This window comes from Cnephaeus nilssonii, assembly GCF_951640355.1.
Source record: "Cnephaeus nilssonii genome assembly, chromosome: 8".
Taxonomy (NCBI): Eukaryota; Metazoa; Chordata; class Mammalia; order Chiroptera; family Vespertilionidae; genus Cnephaeus; species Cnephaeus nilssonii.
Genome location: NC_137079.1, coordinates 72,045,970 through 72,062,600, shown reverse-complemented (window position 1 = coordinate 72,062,600; position 16,631 = coordinate 72,045,970).

The window sequence follows — 16,631 nt, the reverse complement described above, 5'->3', positions numbered from 1 at the left end:
ATACCACATAAACTTGGAAGCCAGTAGGGAAAGTGTTTTTGGTACAATGGCTTACAATTTTGCCATGTTAGAGTCTGCATACTAACTTCATTTTTAACAACAGCCCTCACCAGATCTAATGGCTATGTATCAATTCTAGAACCCAAACTTAAATCTCAATAAATTTCTAGGAAAATTATGCAGTTTGAGAGGGTAGAGGAAATTGGCCAGTGAGAAAGGTAGTATGCTAAAATATTTCATTATCTTAACTAGAAATAGTATCAAATAGAAAGAAAGAGTGGAAAGATTATAAGGACCATCCAAGAGTGATTTCCTGGATTTAGGATTATGAAACCTTATATTATCAAGACATTGATTCACGTTTTGATATTGTTTCTTTCCACTTGCTTCCTTTCTAACATTCTACTACACTAATAGGATAAGAGTCAAAATTGAAGTTACCTGCTGCTGGGTAAGTCAGATTTTGAATTACTGCTAATGGTCCTAGTCATTAGTATAATCAACCTGGATGATCAAAATGATACTAATAAGGAAAGCACCTATTGCCTCAGTTTTGTTTGTTTGTTAACTTCCCAATGCCTGAACACTAATAATAAAATCTCCCAGCTCCCTGACACAAGCACCAAGGATAAGAATTAGTTTCAGCATGTGTGACATTGCTGCTAAGTCTGTCTACATGAGGAAAGAAAGAGGGAGGCTTTACTTGCATAGGAACCTTGACTAACACATTCAGCGCCTATTGAATTAAAGAATGAATGTTAAGTAAAGTGTTGGTCATTTTACAGAAGCACAAAAGAAAGCTGTCTTGTAATTCCCTTTCTGGCAATTCTAAATCATAATTGACAATTTTGGTTACATATTTAAAAATTAAAGGTACAGCACCCAAACCAGTACCTGGATAGAGTTATAACAATGTTGGTTTACTGTAATTCATTTAAAATATTATAAACCAAATGCTGGTTTATAATACCTCAGATATTTTTGTCTTATTTATGTGTTTTAGAGGTTCCCATTCAGATTTCTCACTTAATGAAAAAATCTTTGACACGTTATCCTATGAAATATATTGATAAGCATGAAAATTAAAGTTCTCCCGAATCAAGTGTAAATGTAACCTATATAATCTGCATTTCTTTATCTTATCACGGATCTTAGTATGTTCAAAAAAAGAAGGAACTTGTATTTTGGTAACTAGAACATTTTTAAAACACAAAGGATTTAGAAGTAGTTTCTCCTCTGCCACTTGCTAAATACACAGATTTAGACAAGATTTTGCTCTCCTTTAATGGAAAAATAACTATTAAAACAGAATTTTTAAGAGAATTAAATGGAAAAAAAAAAGTACATGAAAGGCTAAATGCCTGACACTAGGTAGGTATTCAAATTGACAGGTTTAAAACAAAACAAACAAAAATGACATTTTAAACTAGTATTTTGGGGCAAAGGTACTGCAGAGTCCTATCCGAAAAATCACATTTTATGACAGCAATTAGAACACTCCAGACTACTCAGTTATCTTTCATTCTCTCACACTTCTACTTTTCAGTCTGCTTTCTAGTCTATTACTTTCAATCATCTTTAACTTCTGAGAAAAAAGTCTTCAGGTATTGCTTCCTCTTTAGTTTATAAATCCACTCACAAATCTTTATTTTGACATTTACTCAATTTAGGTGACCACAACCTACAATCAGAATTGATGTAACAGTCTATGAACTAGTGCCCCTGCCCCTAGTCTGTTCTCTTCCAATTCTGCCCCATCTAAAATCCAAAGTGTGTACTGTGACCAGAGTGCTATTTAAAAATATAAATGTGATCCTATTATTTTCTCTTTTAACACATTTTAATAACCCTCCATTGCCCTACAGAACAATCCAATCTCAGCATAATGTACAAAGCTTTTACTAATTGTGCTTGACCTTTTCTTCATCTATCACCATCTTGCCTTGGCCTAGGTCATATAGTCATTTAAATAGTGTGCACTTGCTAGAATGTGTTAGACCTTTTTGTTTCCTCACCCCAGTGTCTATTCATCTCTTCCACTTTTTTTTTTTAATCCACCTAGCTTCTACTTCTAGTCTCTACTTCCCACCTGGATTTGGTGTCACTCTTATGTGTTCTCAAAGCATCATCTATCCTGCTAGGGAATACACAATGGCTTATTTTCTTTTCCGTATCTTCCAACAGACAATAGAGGTTTTGAAAGGAGACATAGTATTTGATCCTCTACTGGAGCTCAGTAAATATTTGTAGAATCAATAAAGAGTTTGGGTTAGAATTATATTTTCTCACACAGAAATTTGATTTTGGAAGCTGTTGTGATTTCAGTCCTTAAAAAAAAATCTAGCACAGAATTATGTTTTGAATAACCTTATTAATAAGGTTTCTGTTTGCTTCTACACAAATAGGAAAACATGACTTCATAGTTATATTTTTCAAGATATGTTTATTGTAGAAATACCAAATGCCTTACCATTCATATGACAACAACTCAAATTAGCACTACGAATCGCTGCTGAGCAGAGCCAAAATTTAAAGCCAAGTAAAATGCTGACATATCAATTTCTCATGAATTCATACATAGAATATGGGAAATGTACTACTTTTAAAATAACAATTGCCTGAGAGTCCAGTGGATTGCATTTTAATGAGTTAATGTCTAAAAGGACACTACAGAAAAACCAGCTGATATAACTGCTCCATATAATTGGGATAATATAATGAAAACCCTAACTAGCAATTGCAAAGTAATTGCCATTAGATTCTTGACCTCTGTTAACATACAAACGATTTTGTTTTGTACTCTTACTTTTGATTAAGTATCTAAATTTTATCTTTGACATTTTGGTTTTAATTAAGTTTCAGAATTAAAATTATACATATTTCATTATGTATATTTGTGTGTGTTCATATATTTTAAACTATGTATATGTAGTGTATATACATTTCATCATGTTGGAGGATCTTACTTTCAATTTATAAAAAATGCAGTATCTGTGCAGTACAATAAAGTGAGGTGTGCCTGTAAAAAATTAGAATTGAACTTTAAGTATTTTAAAGGACATCCTAATAATTCAATAGTAAGTTATGTGGCACAAAAGAACCTGTCAAGAACAAATATTAACCCCTTTATCAAGTTGAAAGATAAATTTAAGAAGTGCAAAATTTAATGCTTATTGTGTCAATTGAGGCACAATTTAGCAGCAAGAGATGGAAAACACAACCAACAGTGACTTAAAAATATGGGAGGAATATCCACCCTCCTGCAAGATATTCAAGAAAATGTGAATGTGTAGTTAGCTCTCTAGTTCAAAGAAGTCAGAATCAATGCCTTATTTTATCTTTCTTTCATAACATGATCATTTCAAGCTGCAGAATACACATTTATCTTAAGAATCAAAATAAAGTGGTAAACATGGAGACCTTGTATCTGGTCCTTTAACGGAGAAAGTGAAATTTTACAGAGGGTCATCATATTTCTGAAGTATATCATTGACCATAATTGTTTCTCAGGTCACAATTAGCTATTTTTTTAATGGTGTTTAAAAAAAGGAGAAAGAAAAAGAAAAAAGAAAAAAGAAAAAGCGTTTAGATTTCCAAGCCTCAAAAGGAAAGGTAGGCAAGGAAGAGAGAGGAGCAAATGGATTGTGTTTTATTCATCATTATATGATTGAATGCTTTCAAATCATATTTTTCATTTTATACCTCACTTATAGAATAGGGGAATTACCTGGTTTGTATAAGCAGGATGGGGACAAGAACACCATTTAAGCATCTTAGACATTGTGTATTGTGTACTCTTTACATAGGACCATATGTCCTTTTACTGAAACCATCTATATAATAAAAGCCTAAGTGACCCTTACAGCGGAAGGACCAGAACAACCGGTCGCTATGATGCACAATAACCACCAGGGGGCAGACACTCAACACAGGAGCTGCTCCCTGGTGGTCAGTGCTCTCCCACAGGGGGAGTGCTGCTCAGCCAGAAGTGGGCTCACGGCTGGCAAGCGCAGCAATGGTGGCGGCAGCCTCTCCTACCTCTGCAACAGAGCTAAGGAGCAGTGAGCCGAGTGGTAAGGAGCAGCTAGCAGGTAGACAGTAAGGAGCGAGGGGTCCTGGACTGGGAGAGGGCACAGACCAGGCTGAGGGACGCCCCCTCCAGTGCACAAATTTCATGCACCGGGTCTTAAGTGTAGGTCTCTACTAAAGCCATGCTTCTCCCTATCCATATTATGGTGGTTTTCTTCCACTCAGAAAACTTTTTTTAATAGGAGGTGTCTTTCACCTTTCAGCATAATGGCACTATTTTAGCCCTCTTTATCTTCTCAACCAGATTCTGCATGATAGACCATATTAAATATTGTGATGAATTAAAAGGTGACTGATGGGGACTATTGATCATATGAGGCATATGGAGTGGAGGCACATATAGAAAACCTGCTCAAGCACCACTCAATGGGGAAAACAGAATGAGTAGCACTTATATATCCCACTACCACTAGCTATTCCACTCTGGGTGGTTCAATGGAAATTTGGAATGGCTGGACATCAGACCCCAGGAGCGGAGGAGGCTTTAAGCTACATTTCTAGTGAAGACCTTGCCCCTACCTCGGTATAATGGCAGGTTGGTGTGCCACGCTGTAATCCACTGCCAGCTGAGTTTCTGTGATTAGAAGTAGCCTCAGCCTCTCTTCAGCATGATGGAAGACCTGAAGCACAAACACTTTGGGGCAGCTATAGGACATAGTAAGCCAGCCAAAGGTCACATCAGCAATCATTGTTGGGGGGCAGCAGCCCCTCCATGATATGATCAAGGACCTGGGATCCCAGTCTTGCAGTTGACCAGAATCAATTGGCTAAGTATTAGGCAAGAACATGTTTCAGTAGAGTATTACAGGAGTGCAATCTTTTGAGAGGCCAGACTGCAAGAGATCAGTTAATTTGGGAGGGAATGGCAAAACAATGTAATGTAATATATTTTAAAATGTCAGCTTAAAGACAATATTTTAACTGGATTAACTACATATACCAATTACAAATCCTGGTAAGAATTAGGGTCTTCATTTTAAAATGGCATAAAATTTGATTTTCCTGACAAAGTTTTAAAAATATATTATAAAAGTGTATTAACATTACATTTCTAGCATCCGTAAAAAAAAGCTGGCAGGTTGTGTTGCTCATATAATAGAGAAATTAAATAACTCCTGTGAATATTGACAAAGTTTGAAATGGAAAATAACATTTTTATATGTTTTTATTGATTTCAGAGAGAGGAAGGGAGAGGGAGAGAGAGATAGAATGATGAGAGAGAATCATTGATTGGCTGCCTCCTGCACACCACCTACTAAGGGTTGAGCCTTCAACCTGGGCATGTACCCTGACCAGAAATCAAACCTGGACTTCCTAGTTTATGGGGTAATGCTCAACCACTGAGCCACACCAGCCAGATGGAAAATTACATTTTTATATAACATTAATTTAGAATTAAAGTATTTTTACTTTACTGAGAAACACATTTTGAATTTTATTTTGAATTTTGTCATTATATTAGAGAATAAGTTTCAGAAGGATTGATATTGTAAATATCTGCAATTACTAAAGCATTGCAAATGTTATTAAAACAGTTGCTGTCCTAGTAACTTAAGCTGTTCCTATTAATGTTCGTCACTCTTAATTCTAATCTCCAATTACACCTTAACTTTTAAGCAAAATTATATACAATTATATCTATTTTTACATATATACTTCAAACAGTGCTATATTTCAATGACATTCCCTGAAGGAACATACTTTTTAGTACCTTAACATAAATCAAAACTGCCACAGAAGCAGCACTGGTCATTACCTCAGATATTTAATAACTTCTGGTAGAAAGAAAAGATGTGACTAAAATTTTTAATTCAAGTGGGAATGGTCTTTTGTTCCAAATACATACTTTCTTTTTGAATACTGAGGGTCTTATTGTAGCATCTTATAAATTCTTAACCCCTTGGAAATGTCACTTCATAAAATGCCAGACATAATTAGTAATTGGAGAGTGTTATCATTTATGGGGATGAAAGCATTTATCTCTATAGAAAATATCCAAACAAAGTCATAAAACAGAAATCTTGTTTACCAACCCCCCAGCCCAACTGAGTGGAGATTTCACAGGCTAAACTGATGCCACCTCAGGACTAGTTAGCCAGGACCTCAAGGCAGTAGGCTTGGTGCCCACTGTCATGAAAGACTGTAGAAATGAATCCACCAGGCTCCCATTCCTGCTGCTGTGAGAAAGGACTCTACCCTGTCCCTGTCTAAAGTCATGCCCTCAGCTGCTCTTTGGATTCTGTTCTTGACCTTCTTCCTGAAAATTTTACCTTTACCAATCAAATTTCTTTCTTACATATTCCATCAATCTCTCTACACAATTGTCCCAATTGACTTTTTGTTTTTATTGAATTTTATTGTGGTGACATTGGTGGACATGAACATAAAAGTTTCATGTATGGATTTCTAAGTTACAAAATCAGTATATAGCACCATATGCCCACCACCCAAAGTCAAATCTTCTCCTGTCACCTCATTTTAAGACCCCCTTCCCCCCTCCTCCCTCTGGCAACCCCCACACTGCTGTTCGTGTTTATAACTTCTAGTTTTATATCCCCCATATGAGTGAATTCATATGGTTCTTAGCTTTATCTGACTTATTCCACTTAGCATAATGTTCTCAAGGTCCATCCATGTTGTTGCAAATGGCACTATTTCATCCTTTCTTATGTATTCCATTGTGTATATGTGCCCCATCTTCTTTATCCAGTCCTCTATTGCAGGGCACTTTGGTTGTTTCCATGTCTTGGCCACCGTGTGAGCTGTGTTCACCCTCCTGGTGTAGCTGAGTGTTTACTGCTGTTGGCACGACTATGGGAGGGATTTACCCCAATGATGATCAGCTGCAAGGACAGGCTGCAACCATCAACCATCATGGAGGATCTGCTGTGCACGGCCCCATCCCACAGAGCAGTACTTAACTTCAGTGGGGTTCTGTTGCCCACTAAGTCCACTCCTTAAGTATGTAGCTTGTGGAGGTGGGCAGGGCTCAATTGTAATCTGAAGCTGTCCACCAAGTATGTGGCTCTGCGGCTTCCTGGTATTGGCAGGCTAAGGTAAGCTGCACCTGTATTCTGCCCAGTGCCACCCAGCATAGAGCTACAAAGTGATCTGCAGAATGGGTTTAGTTAGCCAGCTGCTAACCAAGACTGGCTGCCACTAGTTCTAGGCCTGGGGTCACTTAGAAGTACAAGGCACACTGAGGACAGATGCTGCTTGTTTGAGAGATTTGAGGAAAATCTGAAGCATGATCCAAGACAGGCCATTTGTATGGAAACAGCTTGGGCGGGCTCATGGGGGCAGTGTCTTAGGGGATCACCAGGGAAGGGCAAACAGTGTTAGCCAGGATGTTGGAGACTCAGTGAACATCCTGGTAAATCTCATACCCATTAGACACCATTAACAATCATCAGAATATTATTGCCTTGGACTCCAGCAGCCCTGAGTCTCAGTTATAATTCCTGCTAGTTTTATAGCCAGAAGTTATGGAGATTTATCTTCCTGGAATTGGAACCCTGGGCTGGAAGGCCTGGTGTGGAACTGGGACCCTCATTTTTTAGGGGGTACCTCTATAGTCAAGATATCCCTCCTGATTTTTATCCACCACATGTGTGTGGGGTTCCAGCCCATTCCTCATCTCTGCTCCTCCTTCCAGTCTCAATGAGGCTTCTTTCAATCAGTAGTTTTAGACTTCACTCATATTTCAGGCAGTTCTGAATGATGGTGGTTCTGTAGCTTATTTGTAATTTTGATGTGGTTGTGGGAGGATGCAAGTACCGCATTTACCTATGCCACCACTTGACCCAAAGCCCAAATTAATAGGTTTTATATTTTTCTTCTGTATTTAAGGAATTTCTCCCAAGTTCCTTCTTCCTTTTGTTGATAATTACAATATCTTTCAGTAAAATATACTTTCTTTCAGCACTAATCAAAAGCCCAGGTGCCAGATACTGATAAGGACATGATGCTGAGCTCCATTGCTACCCTTGCAGAAAAACAATATATAGGAAGCAAATGAGGGCAATCATACTGAACCTTAAATGAGCTATATCAAGCTATTGTTTTACAACAGACTCTTCAAAGCTCATCTTGTTATAATATTCCTGATGAGATATTCCAGCTTATTAGACAGAAAAACTGTTATAGCAGTAATGTGGCCTCATTTAACAATATTAAACCCAAATGACTATCAATGTTCAGAGATCCTCTTTGTCACAGTAATAACCTTTATTTCACATTTTAATATTTTTTTCAATGTCAAGGGCCTAAAAATTAATTTGAGTTTTCTCTCATAACATACAAAGTTGAATATTTCACTTGTACCCAGTGAGTTACAGAAAAGGACTAGTGAAGTTTTTTTTGTTTTGTTTTCTGGATAGAGAATGAGTCAAATCTCATATTTGATTCCAACCTGATTTATAATTCCCTAAATAATAATTATTTTTTCTAATTGTGGAATATTGTGATCAAATCAGTTCTAATATTAATCATGAGTTTTAAGATATTTCTTGGAAATAACATACAAAATAGATTTTAGTTAGATTTATTTAACAAATATTTGGACCATATTAAGTTAAAATCTAAAGTAAACGTGTCACAATCAAATGTCAAAATACACAGCAATCTGGCTTTTTCAAAGAAGGAAAAATCTTAAACTCTAAATATCTCTTATTGAATGTAATATAATTTAAAAGACCTTTATTTAAAACCATCTTTGCATAAGATGAAAAGTAAAATGTTACATATTGCCACCAGTATTAAATATTAAGTATTCATTAAACAAATATTTCTGCTTGGCAATACTTAATAAATATATGGAAATATAAAACTATATTCTCCCTGATGAGATAACAATAGTCACAAAATGTTAAAGCATATTGTAATAAAAATATTGACATTGGTGATGTGCAGCAAACAAACACATAATACGAGAAATAGTAATATTGAGCCCTTCTTGGGTAGCTTTGTAGTTTTTGTCATCTATACAGATGAAACAGAAGCTTGCTTCTATGATGTGATGATTATGATGGTGAAATGCTGGGACCCATTCAGGATTTGTTTACTCATGTATTCATCACTTAATTCCTTAATGTAGTTATTAAATTCTATATTCCACATCAAAAGGTTATAGAAGAAAAGACTACAAAAAATTAAATAATTTTCTCAAGTTCACAAAAGCAGATTGCTTGTTTCTAACCCCCATCCCCGTTTTCCTTATTGAACTATATGGCCAAAATAACTATAACAATGATGCCTGTTTCCCTCTAACCCCCATTTATCCTGAAACATTCACTTATCGAAAATGTTTTATTAATCAATAATTTAACTTCTTAATTAATTTTCTTTAAAAGTCAGATAAGATGGTGACATTAAGACAATATATTTACCTGAGTCCAGAAGCATGCCCCCATCTCTTTAACAATTCTTTTCATTTTCCCAGATAGAAAACACATTTAGACCCAGTTGGGTATATGTAAAAATAGGTGTATGCTTCAGTAATATCTTTATTTGTTTAACATTTATTAAACAGAGTGATTCTTTTTTTTAACATAAAATAAAATATTTTATTTTATTTAAATTAATAAATCTTTATTGTTCAGATTACAATTGTTCCTCTTTTTCCCCCCTATAGCTCCCCTCCACCCGGTTCCCACCCCACCCTCTGCCCTTACCTTCACCCCACTGTCCTCATCCATAGGTGTACGATTTTTGTCCAGTCTCTTCCCGCACCCCCCACACCCCTTTACCCCTGAGAATTATCAATCCACTCCCATTCTATGACCCTGAATCTATTATATTCACCAGTTTAGTCTGTTCATCAGATTTTTTATTCACTTGATTTTTAGATTCACTTGTTGACAGACATGTATTTGTTGTTCATAATTTTTATATTTACCTTTTTCTTCTTCTTCCTCTTCTTAAAGAATACCCTCAGAATTTCATGTAATCCTGGTTTGGTGTTGATGAACTCCTTTAGCTTTTTCTTATCTGTGAAGGTCTTTATCTGACCTTCAATTCTGAATGATAGCTTTGCTGGGTAGAGTAATCTTGGTTGTAGGTTCTTGGTATTCATCACTTTGGATATTTCTTGCCACTCTCATCTGGCCTGCATAGTTTCTGTTGAGAAATCAGCTGACAATCCTATGGCTGCTCCCTTGTAGGTAATTAACTGTTTTTCTCTTGCTGCTTTTAATATTCTCTTTTTGTCTTTTGCTCTTGGCATTTTAATTATGATGTGTCTTGGTGTGATCCTTTTTGGATTCCTTTTGTTTGGGGTTCTGTGTGCTTCCTGGACTTGTAAGTGTATTTCTCACCGGGGCGGGGGGGGGGCGGGTTTAGTCATTATTTCTTCAAATAGGTTTCTTACTCTCTCGCTTCTTCTGACACCCCTATAATTCGGATATTGGTATGATTGAGGTTGTCCCAGAGGCTCCTTACACTATCTTCAAATTTTTGGGTTCTTTTTTCTTTTTCCTTTTCAGGTTGAGGGTTTTTTGCTTCTTTGTATTTCAAATCTTTGACTTGATTCTTGCGGTCCTCTAGTCTGCTGTTAGGTCTCTGTATAATATTTTTTATTTCAGTCGGTGTATGTTTGATTTCTAGTTGGTCCTTTTTCGTATCCTCAAGGGTCTCGCTAGATTTATCAGCCTTTTCTAAGAAATTCTTGAAAAACCTTATAACCGTGGTTTTGAACTCTATATCCAGTCGTTTGCTTTCCTCAATTTCTTTCATTTGTGATCTGTTTCTTTGTCTCCGCATTTTTGCTGCTTCCCTGAGTTGGTAGAGTAGCTTTGTGTGGTAGGTGTCCTATAGGGCCCAGTGGCTCGGCCTCCCCAGTTACCTGAGGTAGACACTTTTGGTGCACCCCTTTGTGGACTGTGTTCACAGCCTTGTTGTAGTTAAGTCTTAATTGTTGTTTGTATCACTGGGAGGAATTGACCTCCAGGCTAATTAGCTGTGAGGATCTGCTGTGTCTATGCTGGGAGAACTTCAGTGCTGGAGACATGCTTATGAGACAAGACTTGCAAAATTGCAAAAGCCTGTGCTCAGCTTGGATGGGGCGGAGTCTCAGGGCGGAGCAGACAGCCTTGGCTTCCCGTCAGCCCTGCCCTATGAGGCCCCTGGGTCTCAGTGTCCCTTGGTAATTGCTGCAAGCACCTCTGAGAGAAAGCCGCCCTCGAGTTTCGCCTGCTGCCAGACAGTCCAGTTTCTCCCTGAATGAGTCTGGGTTCCCAGAAACTCACCCAGAACTGGATTTCAGTGCAGTTGGGAGCTTCTGTCTCCCTGCTGCTTGAGAAAGCCAGCTGCGCACTCAGCCGCCTGTGCACTCAGCAGTCAATCCTCTCTGTGCGCTCACGTGCCTCTGGACCTCTGCCTTCAGCAGCTCCCCTGAGTCTCAGTGTGCTTTCTCTTTTCCTGAAAGTCCAGATTCCCCCCAAATGAGTCTGGGTTCCCAGAGTCTCGCCCGGGACTGGAGTTCAGCGCAGTCGGGAGCTTCTGTTTTACTCCTGCTTGAGAAAGCCAGCCACGCACTCAGCCACCCATGCACTCAGCCGCCCATCCTCCTTGCGCATGCGCATCTCCGTACCTCAGCCTTTTGAAGCTTCTCTGAGTCTCAATGTGTTTTCCTCTTTCCTTCTAGTTGTAGAATTTCCACTAAGTCAGCCTTCCTGTGGTTCTGGATGGTGTCCGTTTTGTCTTTTAGTTGTGGTTTTGAAATTGTTGTGTGAGGCAGTAGTTTAGGTGTTTACCTATACCGCCATCTTGGTTTCTCCCCAGAGTGATTCTTAGCACTGAAAGATTTTCACAGGTGATGAGTAGGATCTCATGTGATTCATCCAGTGTATACTATTTCAGAAGAGAGGCATGATTATTCCCACATACATGAGAGTGAGGACCTCACGCTTTACAGGAATATTTGTTCAAATCTGTGCCGATTAAAAAAAAAATGTTATAACCACATGCATGTCTTTGATCAAAATAAGATTATCAATGACAGTAACAAAACCAAATTTGAAGAAATTTAACAAATATAGAATTTTAGTTTGAAAGAAATAATGAAAATAAATAGTACAATAATTAGTAAAGTTGATTTGGAATCAGAACAATTAAGTATCATTAAAACTTTAAAAAATTCTGATCTATTTCAGTATACTAAATCAGAAGTATAAACTAGGAATTACATTTTTTTTTAAATTTCCCAGATTATTTTGATATAGCTAATTCCAGCATTTGGAAACCAGCTGAAGTTTTAATTTTTTTTTATTTGACTTGTAGGGAAGCCATGTTAATTTCTTATACAAAGTGTCGCTTGCTTTTGAATATATTCAAAATTTTTTAAATTATACAAAATTTTCTAGTCTTTTCATTGATCATATAGAACAGTGATGGGCAACCTTTTGAGCTTGGTGTGTCAAATTTCACCAAAAAACTGAGCATAACTCGGGTAGTGTGTCACTTTGAGGAAAAAACTAACTCCAAGACTCTAGTCGCAAATGTTTCATCCTCAGGAGCAGCAAATGTTTCATCCTCCTCATGCGACCACGTGTCATCAGAAATGGCTACGCGTGTCAGTGCTGACACGCGTGTCATAGGTTTGCCATCACTGATATACAATTACTTTAATCTGGTACTATGAATATACTTTTTCCTACAATCATCTATTGCAATATATATCACAGTCTCCCTATGTAAATCTTGGAGATAAAGATGAAAGGGAAATCCATGAATTAAATTGGTGGGAAATAACTCTACTACTATAATTACAAACTTTTGGAAGGATGAAAGGAAGCAAATACTTTTGTGTGTAAAAGGGTAGAGCTATATTTAACTTAGAAAGATGGTTCATCTCTGTTTGTGTTAGATAACTAAAACAGTAATAGGGATCAAAATAAATAAATGAAAATGCTGTCATACTTATGTATCTAAAAGTTTACATTCATATGAATTTCATTAACACATGAGTAAAACAAAAAGTGAATGAAGTTCCCAAAAGTCATGGATTAGTTTGAAGTCTATGAAAATGCTCTTTACTTTTTTTTAAGCACTCTAAGAATTGTAATTAGAAGATTTGTTAATGACTTGTTTTTGCCAATTACACATATTTTGTGTTATTCTCATTTAGGATTGAGTAAAGTTATGAATGATAAGAATACTTATTGAAATGATAGGTTATCCCATGTAATTAAGTATATTTTAGCATTTTATTTACTTTAATATTCCCATGGTGGCTTCTGGTGAGTAAATATTTAATTTTCTTCCATATTATATATATACTAGTAGCCCAATGTATGAATGAAGATTCGTGCAAGAATGGGCCTTCGTTCCCCTGGCTGTCGGCACCACCTTTGCTGTGGCTGGAGCAGCCTTTCTGCTCTGGCCCAGAGCTGCCTTTCTGCCTTCCCATGCTGCCTAGAGGCCCGGAGTGGCTGGGATGTTGTGGAATGCCTGCATCCCGCACTGTCCCTGGCTGCTCAGAGCCTGCATATGCAAATCAACCTGCCATCTTTTTTTGGGTTAATTTTCATACTCACTTCTGATTGGCTGGTGGGCATCACGAAGGTATGGTCAATTAGGATGTTACTCTTTTATTAGGTAGATGTGTGTGTGTGTGTGTGTGTGTGTATGTGTGTGTATCAGGCATTAATATTGTGAACTATACAATCACTTCTTAAAATTGCAGATCGTTGAAGTTTGTGTTTAACTTCCTATTGATCTATTGTCTAACAGTCTAATTGAACAAATGGACATTAAGCATATGTTGTGTACTTCTCACTGTAATAGATAGTGGGGAAACTGTGGTGAATAATGCAATCCTATATAATAAAAGAGTAATATGCAAATTGACCATCACTCCAACACACAAGATGGCTGCCCACATGTGGTCAAAGATGGCTGGCCCCATGTGGACACAAGATGGCAGCCACAAGATGGCCAACAGGGGAGGGCAGTTAGGAGGGATCAGGCCAGCAGGGGAGGGCAGTTGGGAGGGACCAGGCCTACAAGGGAGGGCAGTTAGGGGTGACCAGGCTGACAGAGGAGGGAAGTTGGTGGCAATGGGGTCTTCAGGGAAGGGCAGTTGGGGGAGGATCCAGGCCTGCAGGGGAGAGCAGTAGGGGGGGACCAGGCATGCAGGGGAGGGCAGTTAGGGGTGACTAGGCCTGCAGGGGAGGATAGTTAGGGGCAATCAGGCAGGCAGGGGAGCAGTTAGGCATCAATCAGGCTCGCAGGGGAGTGGTTAGGGGGTGATCAGGCTGGCAGGCAGAAGTGGTTAGGGGCAATCAGGAAGGCAGGCAGGTGAGCAGTTAGGAGCCAGCAGTCTTGGATTGTGAGACGGATGTCCGACTGCCTGTTTAAGCTCGATCCTACCGGGATCGGGCCTAAACAGGCAGTCGGACATCCCTCGAGGGGTCCCAGATGGAGAGGGTTCAGGCTGGGCTGAGGGACACCCCTCACCCCCCATGCATGAATTTTGTGCACCGGGCCTCTAGTTCTTTTAGAAACTCACAAGTTCAGTGCTTTGGTTCTTAATACATACATTACACTGAACCCCACGTTAAGAAATAGTTTTTAATATATTACTGGTTCTTACTAGTCAGCACTGATTTTAATGGTAAGAATTATAAAGAATTATACTAACCTCTCTCCTCAGCCAAGACAGACTGCTATTAATCCCTCAAATAATGGCAATGCCTTAATATGATTATTGTCTAATTATTAGTTTGGAGACAAGCCACTTTCACCTTTGCAATGTATTTCTTTTATTCTTTATCCTTTTGCTAAGACTCTCTCAATTTTCCACTACTATGGGCATCACAGAATGCATTGGCTGTCTTAAATAAAATAACTGTGAAATAAATATTTGAACCAGAAAGTTTTCTATTGACCCAGAGGTTTAAAATTAATCCCTGCACCAAATAATGTTCTTAGAGCTGACCAGAATGCAATAGTGTCAGAAAGAAGAGAGGAGCTCTAGCTGGTTTTGCTCAGTGGATAGAGCATTGGACCTTGGACTGGAAGGTCTCAGGTTTGATTCCAGTGATTCTCTCTCATCATTGATGTTTCTGTCTCTCTCTCCCTCTCCCTTCCTCTCTGAAACCAATAAAAATATATTTAATAAAAGAAAGAAAATAAAGGAGAGAGGAAAGGATATCAACACAAAAGAAACCTTATTTTCCTTTAGTTTATGGATTCATAGATAGGAAAAACAGACAATTTTTTGTCATGGAATATGTTCAACTTTTTATTATGTACCATATAAAATGTTAAAAGCAAACAGTGCTGTTTTACAGTGCCCCACGCCAATTATGTATCTCATACTAACACTATTATTTTATTATATGGCTTAAATTGAACATTAATAATTTAACCTTCACAAATATTTGCACAAGATAAAAACTATTAAAAAAACTTTGGTAACTTTCTGCTTTTAGAAAAAAGAAATTTCTGTTTCCTCTACTATGTTAAGTCCTTCAGTGCTTAATTTGTTACACGTAATATTTACTCTTATTTTCATTAAGACATGCACGAGAAAGATATGCATTATCGCTCTAATAACTCAGAATTGAGACCCGAGTAACAATTTTAACTATGAAGGATTGTGAAAGCACATGGCTTTCTTTTATTCTCATATAAAGCAGTTCATAACATCTCACTGATAGGTTTAATTGTTCATGCTCATTAATTTTTTGATTCAATGTTCTTTTAGTTTTGAATCTGAAGGACTTAATGTTCCAAAAGAAAGTTGGACGGTGAAAATATACAACAAAAGTTGTCAATCTCTACAGGAATTAAATGAACCTTTTTCTTTCTGAAAAAAATATAACTACATGTATTTCTTCATGCAGCTGCCAAACTGAACCATGACATGACATAGCCAATTCATTCTTTTCAGCTGTCTTCATGGTGGATCCACAAGCTCTGTCCTGTCTAAGCTGGAATTGTTTTACCTACTAAAGTTAGATGATTCTCGTAACACGCATAAAAGCTGCCTGTTTACTGACCTAGTTAAATGACATGCTTACCTTTGTAGAAACAAATGATAATCCCTCTCCCACATACTGAAACACACACCTTAACAAATCCATCCATCACGAGAGCTGAAGGATTCTATATTGTCTTTTATATTTAACTAGACAAAAGCAATAACACAAATAAGGAAATCTCTTTTTTCAGACATTGGACATCTCATCTATTCAAGTACTGTCTAGAGTTAAGAAGACAAATTACTTTTTGTACTTTTGAAAAGTACAAAAACAAAAGTTAAAAAATATAAGAGCTCCCCCCCCCCCAAAAAAAAAAAAAAGATGTAACGTAGATTTTTAAATATGTGTAGATAGTCTAGGTAGTTTTCTGTGCGTTCTGAGCAAACGTTTTACTCTTTTATTTTTAAAGGGCAACCATATTATCAACAACTAAATTCCACAACTTAGTCATCTTTTTAAAAGCTAAGAGCAGTGTTCTCATTCTGGTGTGAATGCTCTGAAGGGCAAGCCCCATCGGTTCTGAGGGGTGCTCTGCTCTCACCTTGCACGCTGAGAGCA